Raw genomic sequence first — 16,068 nt, 5'->3', positions numbered from 1 at the left:
TTGCTTGTTCAATAACATATTGTTCAGTCTCCACATCCTTGTGCCTTTCTCAGCTTTTTTCTTGTAATTAATTTCCAGCTCTATAGCATTGTGATCGGAGAAGATGTTTGTTATTATTTCAATTTTTTTAAATTTGTAGAGTCTTGCCTTGTTTCCTAACATATGGTCTATCCTTGAGAATGTTCCATGCGCGCTTGAGAAGAATGTGTATTCTGCTGTTTTTGGATGGAGTGTTCTATACCTGTCTATTAAGTCCAACTGTTTTAGCTTTTCATTTAGCTCCACTGTTTCTTTGTTGATTTTCTGTCTGGATGATCTATCCATTGATGTGAGTAGGGTGTTGAGGTCCCCTACTATTACTGTGTTATTTTTGATGTCTTCTTTTAGGTTTGTTAATAGTTGCTTTATGAACTTTGGTACTCCTGTTTTGGGTGCATAGATATTTATAAGTGTTGTTTCTTCTTGATGAAGTGTCCAGTTGATCATTATATGTTGGCCCTCTATATCTCTCTTTACCTTTCTTATCTTGAAGTCTGTTTTGTCTGATATATGTATTGCGACACCTGCTTTGTTGGTTTGCTATTAGTTTGGAGCATTGTCTTCCACCCCTTCACTCGGAGTCTGTGTTTGTCCTTGGAGCTGAGATCTCGTGTTTCCTGGAGGCAGCAAATTGTTGGATCTTGTTCTTTAATCTGTTTTGCCACTCTGTGTCTTTTTATTGGAGAATTCAATCCGCTTACATTGAGGGTGAGTATTGATGCATGAGGGCTTAATGCTGTCATTCTGTTGCTCGCTTTCTGGTTTTCCTGTGTTTCCTTTGTTTCTCGTCCTGTGTGTTTTAGCCTACCCATTGACTTCTGCAATTTCTTATGCTGGGTTTCTTAGACTTTTCCTTATTTATATTTTGTGTCTCTGTTCTGTTTTTTAGTTTAGTGGCTACCCTGAAGTTTGTATTCAGAATCTTGTGTATAACATAGTCCATTTTCTGGTGGTCTCTTACTTCCTTAGCCTAGACTGAGTCAGTCCCTTTCTTTCTCCCCTCCTAAATTATTATTTTCGCCTCTTATTCCAACTTGTGTTGTGAGTTTGTGGTTAGAGTGATAAGATTGTCTTTGCTTTGGAGATTTCCTTCCCTTTATCCTAATGCTATAGTTGAATATTTGCAATCCTATTCTGATTCTATCTGTTTGCCTCCCTACTATGTATTTTGTGATCCCTTTCTCCCTTTTTATCTTTTTCAGGTATAAGGGTCTTCTTGAGGATTTCTTGTAGTGGAGGTCTTGTGGCTACGAAGTGCCTTAGCTTTTGTTTGTCTGGATAAGATGTAATTTCTCCCTCATATCTGAAGGATATTTTTGCTGGATAGAGTATTCTTGGCTGAAGATTTTTATCCTTTACAGTTTTGAATATGTCATTGCAATCTCTCCTAGTTTGTAAGGTTTTTGTAGAGAAATCCACTGAAAGTCTGATAGGGTTTCCTTTGTCCGTTATTTTCTTCTGCCTTGCTGCCCTGAGTGTTCTTTCTTTGTCATTCATTTTTGCCATTTTTCCTACTATATGGCTTGCAGTAGGTCTTTTTACATTGACAGATCTACGAGATCTGAAAAATTCCTCCAAACACATTTCTCTCTCAATCCCTAGATTTGGGAAGTTCTCTTCTGTTATTTTGTCGAGCACACTTTTTGCTCCATTTTCCTTTTCCATGCCCTCAGGAATTCCTGTTATTCTTAAGTTGCATTTTCTCATTGAGTCAATTATTTCTCAGAGATTTTCTTCAGCTTTTTAAATTTTTCGTTCTCTTTTTTCCTCTGTCTGGAGCCATTCAGCCTGTCTATCTTTGCAGTTACCTCCCGTCGCCACTAGACAGGGGTTGAGAGCCACAGTCTGAGCCCTCCGCCTTCAGCTGTGATAGCTGCGCACACCGCAGGTTGCGGGAGGAGTGGCACTTTCTCTCCACGCAGACCTGGATTCTGATCAGCTCTCACTCTCTGGTTTCCTGGGGCCCTGGCTTGATGGGTTCCCCCCACGTGAAAGCTTTCCCCCATCAGCAGGTTTCCTCTGCATGAGTGGTTGGTGTCCTGGACAGTACCACAGACGTGCAGCTCCTCTCCTACTCCTTCCCTCACCCGTGGCAGCGATCCCAGTCTCTAGGGGAGGAAGCGAACTTCTCTCCTACCCTGTTCCAGCTCCTCTGAGGGCAGCTCCAGCCTCTCCGCCCTCCGCTGTTTGGTTGCTGTGGGTCTCTGATGATTTCTGTTATTAGGATTTTTTTTTTTGATTGGAAAGCAGTTGCTCTTTTTGGTTGTAATTTGGAGGGGAGAAAGTCTTGGGCGAACCCCCTCCGCCATGTCACTCACGTCACTCCTCTTCTTTCTTTATTTCTAATTAAACTTAATCCTGTGAGGTGTGTTTCAAAATATATTTCATATTGAGACCTTAAAATAACATTAATAGAGGCATTTATAAAAAGATTGAAGTCAAAAAATTACCTCATGAAATCATAAAATCACAGGTATAAAAGATGACAAAAAGCAGTGATGTTTTGGGGGCTCAGATACAACATGTGAGAATTCAAGGTACGTGCCCTAGTCTGAATTTGATACCCTACCTGAGATAATCAGTAACCTTTTTGACTAGAATTCTTTGGCTTTTCTAGTCTTTGAAGTAGTGTTTTCATCAACTTCAAATAGTGTTCTTTGTGTTAGAAAAAACGTTACTAACTGTAACTCTCAGTATTTGAAGATAATCTTCTCACAAGTCTATTTACCACATAGATGGCTTTAGATGTCCTTATCACATATGTTTGATGACATTGAAAAGCTATTACCATTAGTTTGACTCCATTTATTAATGGTCCTGATATGCCATGATTGTTCTGACTGATCCGTTTCATTTTAGCTTCTAGGTTTAAAGAATGCCTGAAATATTAGAACATATGTTTTGGTTTCAGTAATCTGCTTTCTAGCAAAATGCTAGTTTTTTGGTAGTTCTTGCTAGAGGATCGGTACGTTAGTATTATTGCAAATTTGCATATACTGCTGGAAACCCCATGATTACTATATTTACTATTATTATACAGGTATACGGGAATATTGTGCTCACGGTTTCATGAATTTGCTAAGTTTTCTCTGTTGGGTATTTCAGTCTAATTTTTTCTACTCATACTTGCCAAACCATTTTTTTGGTTTTTTTTTGCAAGATTCAGTTTCATTGAAGTGGGGAAGTAGAGAACAGAGTTCCATATACTTCAAACACTGGCAACAAAATATTCCTAGCTTCTATCTTCTTTTACTTCTGAATTTTCAGTGTGGTTTCAAATAACTGTTTTCCCATTGGCATTAAATACACTCATTTCTCTTCATCTTGAGAAGTAAAATACTTCTTTGACCATATATTTCCCTCTAGCTACCACCTTCTTTGTACTCCACAACATAACCTCATTCCTAGAAAGAAGAGTCTATAACATTTTCTATTCTGTTTCATTTTATTCCCTCCTCAAGCTTATTTATTTAAAAATATATTCAAGTGCAGTTTATATATATAGTATGTACACATTTTAAGTGTGTATTTCAGTGAGTTTGGGCAAATGTAAAGTCACTCTAAAAAGTTATCTTGAGACCTTTTACAGTCAGTTCTCTCCTCTATTCCCCATCCCAGGCAGCCATTAATGTCATTCTGTCATTATAGCTTAGTTTTATGTGTTCTAACATGCCATATAAATGGCCATATGCTATGTACTCTTTTCTGTTTGGCTGTTTTCCCTTAGCATAATGATTTTGTAGCATATGGGGGTGTAAAATATACTTAACACAAAATTTACCATCTCAACCATTTTTAAGCCTACAGGTGAGTACATTGTACAGTTCAGTACAGTTCCCTGGTATTAAGTATGTTCGTATTGCTGCACAACCATTTCCACCATTCATCTGCAGAACATTTTCATCACTGAAATTCTGTACCCATTAAACAATAACTCCTCATTCTCCCCTCCCCACAGTCCCTGGTAACCACTATTCTACTGTGTGTCTGTGAATTTGACTATTCTAGATACCTCTTATAAATGGAATCATACAATATTTGTCCTTTTGTTTCTGGCTTATTTCAGAGCATAATGTTTTTGAGATTTTTAAAAGATTTGTTGTGTGTGAGAGTACCTCATTTTTTATTGTTTAGTAGTATTCCATTGTATGCCTGTACCTTAATTTGTTTGTCTGTTCATCTGTTAACGGACATTTGGGTTGTTCCAGTTTTTGCCTTTTATGAATGAAGTTTCGATAACATTCATATAAGTCTTTGCATGGTGTTTTTATTTTTCTTCTATAAATACTTAGGAGTGTAATTACTCAATTATATGTCAAGTGTATATTTAACTCTATAAGAAACTGCCAAACTGTTTCCCAACATTTCTGCTATTTTATTTCACCCTTCCGCTAGCAAGTTATGAGAGTTTCATCATTCTACATATTCACCAACTCTTGGTATTGTCATTTCTTTAAATTTTAGCCATTCTAATGACTATAGTGATATCTCTGTGTGGAATTAATTTGTTTCCCTGATGACTGCTGTGATCACTGGCCATTCTTCTTTTGTGAAATATCTGTTCAAATCTTTTGCTCATTTTTTTCACCCATCGCATTCTCTTCTTGTTGTTGAGGTGTTAGAGTTCTTTATATATTCTGAATGTGAGTTATTAAAAATGTTCATTGTCCTCCCACTCTCCGACCCTGCCCCGGTCTGTGGCTTGAGTTTTAATTCTCTTAGTGTGTTTTCTTTTGAAAAGCAAAATTTTTTATTTTGATGAACTTCAATTTTTCAGTTTTTTCTTTTGTGGTTCATGTTTTTAATGCTCTTTCTAGGAAATCTGGCTCATCCCAAGGTAGCAAAGATTATTTTCCTATATCAGAAAAGACTATCTGCAGAATTACCTCAGCCTCTTCATCAAACTGATTATCAAAAATCAGTTGACCATGCATGCATGGTCTATTTATGGGCTCTTTATTCCATTCCATTGATCTTTATGTCTGCCCTTATGCAATACCACACTGGCTTGATTACTGTATTGTGTAGTTAGTCTTAAAATCAGGTAAATCAGCTTTGTTCTTTTTGAAAATTGTTTTGGCTCTTTGAGGTCCTTTGCATTTCGCTGTAAATTTTAGAATCAGCTTGTCAATTTCTGAAAGAAAGTTGCCTCCTGGCATTTTGTTTGGAGTGTATTGAATTTATTGATTGATTTGAGAAAATTGCCATCTCAACATTATTGAGTCTTCCAATTTATGAATATGTCACATCTCTCCATTATTTATTTAGATTTTCTTTTTCTTTGCAGTGATTTGTAGTTTTCAAGGTATAGGTCTTGAACATATTATGATGTATTTATCCTTAAGTATTTTATGTTTTTTAATACTATTGTAAATGGTGTTATTTTAAATTTTTATCATACATTGAATTTTATTTAATTCCTCATATAAAAAAGAGAATTGATATTTTTATATTGACATGGTATCCTTCAGTCTGTTAAAATTCTCCTGTTATAGTAGTTTTTTGTTAGAATACTTTGGATTTTTCATATATACAACCATGTCATCTACAAATAAAGTTTTGCTTTTTCCTTTCCAATCTGTAGCTACTTTGTTTCTTTTTCTTGCCTTTTTACATGGCCTAGGACCTCCAGTACAGTGTTGAATGCAAGTGGTGAGAGTAGACATCCTTGTCTTCTTGTTTCTGATCTTAAGTCTTTTACAGTTAAGTACAAGGTAAGCTGTAGGTTTTTTTGTAGATGTTCTTTATCAGGTTGTAGAAATTTAGTTTTGTTCCTAGTTTACTGAGTCTTTCTTTTTAATCATAAATAGGAGTAGAATTTTTTTCAAATGACTTTTCTTCATCTATTATGCTGATAATATGATTTTTCTCTTTTTTTCTCTGTTAATGTGGTAAATTGCATTGATTGACTTTAAAAAAATTTTTATAACCTCATTTATTTATATAGAATCCTAAGTTAAAAACTATTATTTTGCTTAATCCTTTTAACAACCATGTGAGGCAGAAAGGCTAGACTGTATTAGCCCCATTTTATAGGCAAGAGTGGAAACATTATCCCATATTGAGTATGAGACAGATCTGAGATATAAACCCTGGGTTTCCACACACACAACCGCTCCTTTCCCATGGCTGTTTGATACATCATTTTAAAGTAATGTGATTTCACAATACCTTACAGTATAAGAGTAACATTTATTCCTGGCAGGTTAACTCTTGAGCCAATCAACCTAGTTAATTACCTCATAACCTGGCACATTTTAAGGCATTGCTATACCTCTAACTCAATCTCGCAACTGTGTTTGAGGGCCCCATGAGCCAAAACTCCAGCAAAGCTAATCTTAAGGGACCAGAGGGCTCAATGGTTAAGCATGTTTCAGGTCTTAATCTGGGCCTGACGTACCCTAAACCAACTGCCTAGATGGCAAGTTGAGATAACTGAGTGAAGGCTCATTTAGGGTGGACACTGATAATAAACGCAAACAGAATCAGGCCCCCTTTTTCAGATCTAATGTCCACAGGACCCCAGTGCTGGTCTACTACATCATTACCATCAAGATAGAGGGCAATACTTTTAGAGTCTAGAATATGCAAGGAAAATGTCCAATTAAGCTGTTGGCCTGGGGCCTAAAAGACCAAATAGTGCTAATTTCATCCATGCCAGACCAAGAAAATAGCTCACTCTTTCCAGATTTGAGTTTTAAGCAGAGAACTGATATCAGGGAAACCAGAAAATTCCATCCTAAAGCCCAGTGGAAATAAATGGTGGGCAGTTCCCCAAGTTGTAGATGGGCACAGGGGCTCAGCAATCTACCACTGTTTTTTTAATAGGAAATACTCAATTGGGTCAAAAGGCAAAAGCTATCTTGGTAAGATTTGATGTTTCACAGGACTTGGAACCAGAGGAGCCTAGCAAGGTAAGGCCTGGCTGACCAATCCTGATAGTGCAGGACTTCCCCATATAAAGTGCATGGGTATCTGAGAAGGGTCTACAAACACCCTAAACTTCCAAGGAAAAATTTGAGTTTATGCATGTTTTCCTGGGGAAAGGGTCCTTTCCCTTCTCATAGATCTAAGAATAGGTTAAAATATTGAATCAGTACTAATCCAGTTGCAGGCTAGGGTAAGGAAGCCACCAGATACACTTAGAGCCAGCCAAGTCTGAGAGCTCACAAAGCCATCACTGAAAAGTTTGAATATGGACTCACAGCAGAGACAACTGAGCACTATTTTCGTGTTCTTCTTTCTGATTGTATTTCAAGTTCTTTCCAAAACAAGGCCCTAGGAACCCCCAGGTTATGCGCCTAGGCGTGGTCCACTGCTGTTTTACATTCGTGCTTGGGTATTCATTCACCAACATTAAAGCCCAGGATAGAAGATGTGACAAAGCAAGACTGCCTCTTTCATAGCATGAGTCCTTTACTGATTTCAGAGGTGGCAGCGGTGGCCAACATGGAAAACACACTGAAATTTTTCCTTGGAACTGGGCTGTGATGACAAGTGCCTGCCAAGAACATCACCATCTTTTCCCTAACCCTTCCCCTCCAGCTTCCGAAGGTACAGCAGAAAATAATCTTTAAAGATACTGGATAGCAATTCCAAAAACCAAACACGTGCTTCCAACACATTGTGCTTTCTGGTATTCTGGGTTTGCTTCAGCTGCCAGATGAGCTAATTGATGCATTCACCACGATAACCAGGTGAGCCCACCTCCTTGAGGAAGCCCACTCTATTCTTGGTAACATGATAGGTCACTGAGAGGTGGAAAGTGGGAAAGAACCCCGACATCACCTGGAAATTCTTGCCCGGGAAGGCAGTTTCATGAATGAGGTCTTCCAAGCAAATAACACTGAGCTTCCCCAGGTGCTCCTCAGTCACTGTGTTGTCTGTCAGAGGCATGGTTTTCTTCTTGACCCTGGCTTGTCCACGTTTCAAGATGGGTTCCTGGACAGAGTTCAGACTTGGAAACCCCCAGGTCACATAAGCTTCCACTATACGCAGTATTTTTGTGGCTCGAGGGATCACTTTGACAAAGACACCACTGAAAGTCTTCTTCAGGTGAACCTTTTTTATGGTCCTTTGCACCAATAAATTCACCCGATTAATTCTTTAGATGCATACAACAAAGGCCAAGGAATGTTCATTTGGCACTTCCAAGCCATGAGGTTTCACTTCTGGTTGTCTAAGGTACACCCTGCCACGTTCTTGCCACCAGGAATCATGTAGGAACCATCCCAGTTGCTTAAACCGGAGTTCTTTTCCTTTCCTCTGCTGCTGCTGCTTTTCCAAAAGTGCCTGGGTGGCTTTGAGGGCCTGATAAACTTTCCTCTTTTTCGGGAGATTTTCTGGAACCAAAGGGATCTTTCTGTTTTTTAAGGAAGATTAGCCCTCAGCTAACATCTGCTGTCAATCCTCCTCTTCTTGCTGAGGAAGACTGGCCCTGAGCTAATATCCATGCCCATCTTCGTCTACTTTATATGTGGGACGCCTGCCACAGCATGGCTTGGTAAGCGATGTGAAGGTCCATACCTGGGACCTGAACCAGGGAACCCTGGGCAGCCAAAGTGGAACGTACAAACTTAACCACTACACCACCAGGGTGGCCCCCCAAAGGGATCTTTTTGTTTGCTCTTCCTCCGCTGTCTTTCCAGTGCTGCCTGATTGACTTTTTTTTTTGGAAGATTGGCATGTGAGCTGAAACTGTTGCCAATGTTTTGGGGTTTTTTTCTGCTTTTTCTCCCCAAGTTCCCCCAGTACATAGTTGTATATGTTACGTTGATTGACTGGCCGATGTTGAACCATCCCTGTGTCCCTGGTATAAATCCCACTTGATCATGGTGTAAAATCTTTTTGATGTATTGCTGTATTTAGTTTGCCAAAATTTTGTTGAGGATTTTTGCATCTATGTTCATCAGTGATATTGGCCTGGAGTTTTCCTTCTGTGTATTGTCCTTGTCAGGTTTGGGGATCAGGGTGATGTTGGCTTCATAGAATGTGTTAAGGAGTGCTCCATCTTCCTCAATTTTCTGGAATAGTTTGAGAAGGATAGGTATTAAATCTTCTTTGAATGTTTGGTAGAATTCTCCAGAGAAGCCGTCTGGTCCTGGGCTTTTATTTTTGGGGAGGGTTTTGATTACTGTTTCTATTTCTTTACTTGTGATAGGTCTATTCAGATTCTCTATTTCTTCCTGACTCAGTTTGGGGAGGTTGTAAGAGTCTAAGAATTTATCCATTTCTTCTAGGTTGTTCAATTTGTTGCCATATAGTTTTTCATAGTATTCTCTTATGATCCTTTGTATTTCTTTGGTATCCGTTGTGATTTCTCCTCTCATTTCTAATTTTGTTTATTTGAGTCTTCTCTGGTTTTTTTTAGTGAGTCTGGCTAAGGGTTTGTCGATTTTGTTACTCTTTTCGAAGAACCAGCTCTTTGTTTCATTGATCCTTTCTACTGTCTTTTTTGTTTCAATACCCTTTATTTCTGCTCTAATTTTTATTATTTCCGTCCTTCTACTGACGTTGGGCTTTGTTTGTTCTTCTTTTTCTAATTCTGTTAGGTGTTGTTTGAGGTTGCTTATCTGAGATTTTTCTTATTTTTTGAGGTAAGCCTGTATTGCAGTGAATTTCCCTCTTAGGACTGTTTTTGCTGTGTCCCAAATGAGTTGGTATGGCGTGTTTTCATTTTCATTTCTCTCCAGATAATATTTGATTTCTTCTTTAATTTCTTCAATAATCCATTGTTTGTTCAGTAGCACGTTGTTTAGTCTCTACCTTTTTGTCCCTTTCCCAGCTTTATTCTTGTAGTTGATTTCTAGTTTCATAGCATTATGATCAGAAAAGATGCTCGATATTATTTCAACCCTCTTGAATTTATTGATGCTTGCTTTGTTTCCCAAGATATGGTCTATCCTTGAGAATGTTCCATGTGCACTTGAGAAGAATGTGTAACCTGCTGTTTTTGGATGAAGTGTTCTATATATATCTATTAAGTCCATCTGGTCTAATTTTTCATTTAATTCTATAATTTCCTTGTTGGTTTTCTGTCTGGATGATCTGTCCATTGGTCTTAATGGGGTGTTGAGGTCCCCTACTATTATTGTATTGTTGTTGATGTCTCCTGTGTTGGGTGCGGTATATATTTATAAGTGTTATGTCATCTTGGTGAAGCATCCATTTTATCATTATAAACTACCGCTCTTTGTCTTTCTTTATCTGTTTTGCTTTGAAGTCTACTCTGTCTGATATAAGCATGGAGATACCTGCTTTCTTTTGTTCATTATTACCTTGGAGTATAGTCTTCCATCCCTTTACTCTGAGTCTGTGTTTGTCTTTGGGGCTGAGGTGTATTTCCTGGAGGCAGCATATTGTTGGGTCTTGTTCTTTGATCCATCCTGCCACTCTGCATCTTTTGATTGGAGAGTTCAATCCATTTACATTTAGAGTGATTATTGAAATCTGGGGGCCTACGCTGCCATTTGAGCACTTGTTTTCTGGTTATCTTGCATTTCCTTTGTGTCTCGTCCCATGATATTTGGACTACTAATTCAGGTAGGTAAATTTCTGCTTTTGACTTTCTTCTTATTTTTAATTTGTGTCTTTATTCTTGTCATTTATTTATTGGGTACCAGGTGGTTTGTATAAAACGTCTCACAGATGAGATAGTCCATTTTCTGATAGCCTCTTATTTCCTTAAATTAAAACGTTCCATCCCTTTTCTCTTCCCCTTCTGTTGTTATTGTCAAATATTTTTTTTGTCTTCCTTCTTGTGTTGTGAGTGTGTGGTTAAAATGACAGGATTATATTTATTCTTGGTATTTCCCTTCCTTTTATCTTTAATGTTTTATTTAACTTTTGCTAACCTGTTCTGATGGAGAGCAGCTACTTTCTGTTATTGTCCTTCTACTTATCTCCTTTGCTCTGGGTTTTGTAACCCCTTTCCTTTTTTTGATTTTTCAGGTATGAGGGTCTTCCTGAGCATTTTTTGAAGAGGAGGTCTTGTGGCAGTGAACTCCCTTGACTTTTGTTTATTTGGGAAATTTTTTATTTCTCCATCGTATTTAAAGGATTTTTTCACTGGGTAGAGTATCCTTGGCTGCAAGTTTTTGTCCTTCAGAGTTTTGAATACATCATTCCACTCTCTTCTAGCCTGTAAGGTATCTGCTGAGAAATCTGCTGACAACCTTATGGGGGTTCCTTTGTAGGTTATTTTCTTCTGCCTGGCTGCCCTTAATATTTTCTCTTTGTCATTGACTGTTGCTATTCACTACTATATGCCTTGGGGTTGGTCTTCTTACATTGATAAAGTTTGGAGATCTGTTGGCTTCTGTCACATGGAGTTCCATCTCTCTCCCCAGGTTTGGAAAGTTCTCAGCCATTATTTCTTTGAACAGGCTTTCTGCCCCCTTCTCCTTCTCTTCTCTCTCTGGTACACCTATAATCCTTATGTTGCATCTCCTAATTGAGTCAGATAATTCCCGGAGAGTTTCTTCATTTCTTTTTAGTCTTAGGTCTCTCTCCTGCTCTGTCTGCAGCATTTCTATATTCCTGTCCTCCAAATTGCTAATTCTGTCCTCCATATTATCGACCCTACTGTTCAGACAGTCCAGATTTTTCTTAATCTCCTCAATTGTGTTCTTCATCACGAGTTCAGGAGCTATGTCACAAAAGAGCTTGATATTATAAGAAGAACCAATCAGAAATACTGGAAATGAATAACACGATCAAGCTCTTTTGTGACATAGCTCCTGAACTCGTTGAGTTGTCCATCTGTATTCTCTTTCAACTCATTGAGTTTTTTAATAATGGCTGTTTTGAATTCATCGTCATTTAGGTTATAGATTTCATCATCTTTGGGACTGTTTTCTGGGTACTTGTCATTTTCCTTCTGTTCTGGAGAGTTAATATGTTTTTTCATATTGCTTGATGGCGTGGATTTGTGCCTCCGCATAGAGATAGAGTTTAGTTACTACTTCCACTTGTTTCTACTCGTGTGGCGGGGGGAACAGCTGTTTAGACTGCACCAACCAGGAACCCTGTCAGGTGTTGGTGACTGGACCTGGGCCCCTCCTCGTAGTCACAGTGGTCCTCTGCGGTCCCTCATCAGCTGTGGTGGCACTCGCAAGGGGGCCTCAGGCTGCTGGTGCCTACTGTGGTAGACCACCTAGACGTGCTCCCTCCTTGGGGTCTGCAGCAGTGTTATGGGCTTTCCCAGCAGCTGGGAGCAGGATCACCTATATTCACAGCTCTGTCACTGTCAGGGCCCACAAGATCTCACTTGTCCACTATAAGTCCCAGCAGAGCTGTGAGTATCTTCTGCAGTCTGTGGTTAGCTCACCCAGCTGTGCTACTTTTGCCCCAGGGCCTTCCAGCCTTGTGATTGTCGGTCAGTGCCTCTCCACTAGTGCTGTGCAGAGGCTTTCGCTGTGGCTGCTGTGGAACCATGGATTTTCCCCCTGGGCCATGGAGCTCCACCCAACCCCTGGCCACTCCCATGGGATCACTGGGTGTCCCTTGCCCGCTCTGGGACACAGCCGGAGTCCATGAGTCAGAGGCGGCTGGTGGGCTGCTGCCCTGCCTGGGATCCTCCTCTCCCAGAGCCTCACAGTGTTCTGATTGCTGGGAGAGGCCTCTCCCCAAAAATATGGAACACTTCACAAATTTGCGAGCCATCCTTGTGCAGGGGCCATGCTAATCTTCTCTGTATCATTCCAATTTTGGGATACGTGCTGCCGAAGCAAGGACGCATAGTTGTATATTTTAGCTGTGGGTCCTGCTACTTGTGGCCTGTGGGACACCACCTCAGTGTTGCCTGATGAGTGGTGCCATGTCCGCGCCTGGGATCCAAACCAGCGAAACCCTGGGCCATTGAAGTGGAGTGGGTGAACTTAACCTCTCGGCCATGGGACCAGCGCTGTTTTTTCCCCTCTGATTGACTTTTTTTTTGTTTTTTGAGGAAGATTAGCCCTGAGCTAACATCTGCTGCCAATCCTCCTCTTTTTGCTAAGGAAGACTGGCCCTGGGCTAACATCCATGCTCATCTTCCTCTACTTTATATGTGGGACACCTGCCACAGAATCTCCTGACAAGCAGCGCATAGATCCACACCCACAATCTGAACCAGCAAACTGTAGGCCACCAAACTGGAATGTGTGCACTTAACCGCTGCACCCCTGGGCCAACCCCTCTGATTGGCTTTTGAATGCTTAATTTATCTTTCATTCCTGGCCTAAACCCCATTGTTTTTTTTTTAAAATGTATCGCTGAATTTGATGCTAGTATTTTGTTAAACATTTTTGTATCATGAGAAATACTTGTTTTCATGAAATGTCTTAGTGAATTTTTTTTAATTTAAGTTTTTAATTGTGGTAAAATACACATAGCCTACAATTTACCATCTTCACCGTTTTTTAAGTTCAATAGTGTTAAATATATTCACGTTTTCCTTCACCTACTCTCCAGAACTCTTTTCGTCTTCCAAAACTAAAATTCTATGCCATTAAACAACTCCTCATTCTCTTCTCCCACCGTTTCCTGGTAATCACCATCCTACTTTCTATATCTGTGAATTTTACTACTCTAAGTGGAATCATTGTGTGTTTGTTTAATGTGGTAAAATACATATAACATAAAATTGACTGTAAGTGGAATTTACTGCACTCACAATGTTGCACAGCCATCATCACTTTTCTGGTTCTGGAACATTTTTACAACCAAAGGAAACTAGCCACTAAGCAGTTGCTCCCCATTCTCCTTTTCCCACCAACTCCTGACAACTGTTAATTTGTTTTATGTCTTTATTGCTTTGCTGACTCATGATATGTCATATAGGTGTAATCATACAATATGTGGTCTCTTATGTCTGCCTTCTTTCACTTAGCATAACTTTTTCAAGGTTGGCTGAAAAATGTTACGTTATTTGAATATACCACATTTTGTTATCCATTCATTTGTAGATGGACGTTTGGGTTATTTCTACCTTGTGGCTATTGCAACTAGTGCTACTATGCGTATTTGTGTACAAGTTTTTGTTTGAACACTTGTTTCAGTTGTTTTGAATATATACCTAAGAGTGGAATTGCTGGGTCTTATAGTAGTTCTGTATTGAACTTGTTTTGAGGAACTGCCAAAATGTTTTCCATAGTACCTGAACCATTTCACATTCTTGCCAACAATGTACAAGGATTTCATTGTCTCCATATCCTCACCAACACTTGTTATATTCCATTTTTTTAATTACAGCCATCCTACTAGGTGCCAAGTGCTATCTTACTTGTGGTTTTGATTTTCATTTCCCTTTGGGCTAATAATGTTGAGCATCTTTTCCTGTCCTTGTTGACCATTTGTATATCTTCTTTGGAGAAATGTGTATTTAAGTCCTTTCCCCGTTTTTTAACTAACTTGTGGTCTTTTTGTTGTAAAAGTTGTTTAGATATTCTAGCTACTAGACCCTTATCAGATATATGATTTGCAAATAAGTCTCTCATTATATTTTCATTTTCTTGATGGTGTTCTTTGACACACAGAAGTTTTTACTTTAGGTGAAGTCTAAACACTGTCTTTTTTCTTTTGTTAATTCTGTCTTTGGTGTCATATCTAAAATACTACTGCTATATCAGAGATCATAACAATTTACCGTATGTTTTCTTCTATGATTTTTATGGTTTTAGCTCTTATGTTTATGTTTTTGATCCATTTTGAGTTAATTTTTGTTTATGGTAAGAGGTAGTGGTTCTTTTGCATGTGGAAATCCATTTATCCCAGCACCATTTTTTGAAGGGACTATTCCATTCCCATTTAACAGTCTTGGCACTGTTGTCAAAAATTGATTGGCCAGAAATGTATGTGTTTATTTCTGGACTCTCACTTCTTTTCTGGTGGTCTATATGTCTATCGTTTACCAATACCACTCTGTTTTGATTTAGTGTAGCTTTTTACTATGCAAGAAATAGAAAGGCTCCAAGTTTGTTCTTCCTTTTCAAGATTGTTTCAGCTATTCTGGGTCCGTTGAACTTCCAAGTAAATTTTAGGATCAGATTTTGGATTTTTATAAGATTGCATTGCATTCGTAGATCACTTTGGGAAGTGTTACCATGTTAACAATATTAAGTCTTCCAGTTCACAAACATGGAATGCCTTTCAATACTTCGGTCTTCTTTAATTTCTTTTATCAACACTTTTTAGTTTTCAGCGTACAAGTCTTTCACCCCCTTAGTTAAATTTATTCCCAAGACTTTTATTCTTTTTAATGATCTTATAAATAGAATTGTTTTTCTTTTGGGATTGTTGATTCTTGGTATATAGAAATACAAAAGATTTTTATATGTTGACCTAGTACCTTGAAACTGTGTTGAATTTGTCTATTAGCGCTATTAGTTTTTTGTGGATTCTCTATGTAATTTCTATATATAGGATCATGTCATCTGTGAATAGGGATAATTTTACTTCTTCCTTTCCAGTTTAGATGCCTCTTAGTTCTTTCTGTTGTCTAAATGCTCTGACTTGAACTTCTAGTAATTGTTGAATGGACTGGTGGAAGCAGGCATCATTGTCTTGTTCCTGCTCTTAGTTTTCAGTTTTTCATCAATAGGATAAAATGTTACTTGTAGGTTTTTCATAAATGCCCTTTATCATGTTAAGGAAGTTCCCTTCTATTCCTAGTTTGAGTGTTTTTGTCATGAAAAGGTTTTGGATTTTGTCAAAACTTTTCAGTATCAATTGATAGATTCTTATATTTTTGGTTACTCATTCCCTTCATTGTATTAATGTGATATATTGATTGATTTTCTTATGTTGAACTGTTTCTTATTTTCCTGGTATAAACACTCATTGGTCATGTATAATCTTTTAATATGTTTTTGGATTTGGTTTGCTGGCATTTTTTTGAGGATTTTTGAATCTATATTATAAGAGTTATTGGTCTGTAGATTTCTTTTCTCATAGTGTCTTTGTCTGGCTTAGGTATGAGGTAACACTGGCCTCATAGAATTAGTTTGGAAGTATTCCCTCTCCTTCAGTTTTTTGGAAGACTTTGAGATG

The 16,068-nt window shown here is 38.4% G+C and overlaps 1 protein-coding gene and 1 non-coding gene across 6 annotated transcripts in view; one reads left to right on the top strand and one right to left on the bottom strand.

Annotated features, from left to right (window-relative positions):
- KIAA1328 (KIAA1328 ortholog) overlaps window positions 1–16,068 on the top strand; it is a 338,142-nt gene that overhangs the window by 14,275 nt on the left and 307,799 nt on the right. The gene's annotated exons all lie outside the window — the stretch shown is intronic.
- LOC124245213 (U6 spliceosomal RNA) lies at window positions 12,668–12,774 on the bottom strand. Its single transcript, XR_006890218.1, has one exon. It is a non-coding gene; the product is annotated as a U6 spliceosomal RNA (small nuclear RNA).

Source organism: Equus quagga, chromosome 9, assembly GCF_021613505.1.
Source record: "Equus quagga isolate Etosha38 chromosome 9, UCLA_HA_Equagga_1.0, whole genome shotgun sequence".
NCBI classification, from domain to species: Eukaryota; Metazoa; Chordata; class Mammalia; order Perissodactyla; family Equidae; genus Equus; species Equus quagga.
Note: the sequence above shows the minus strand (reverse complement) of the source record. Positions and strands in the feature narration are given on the sequence as shown.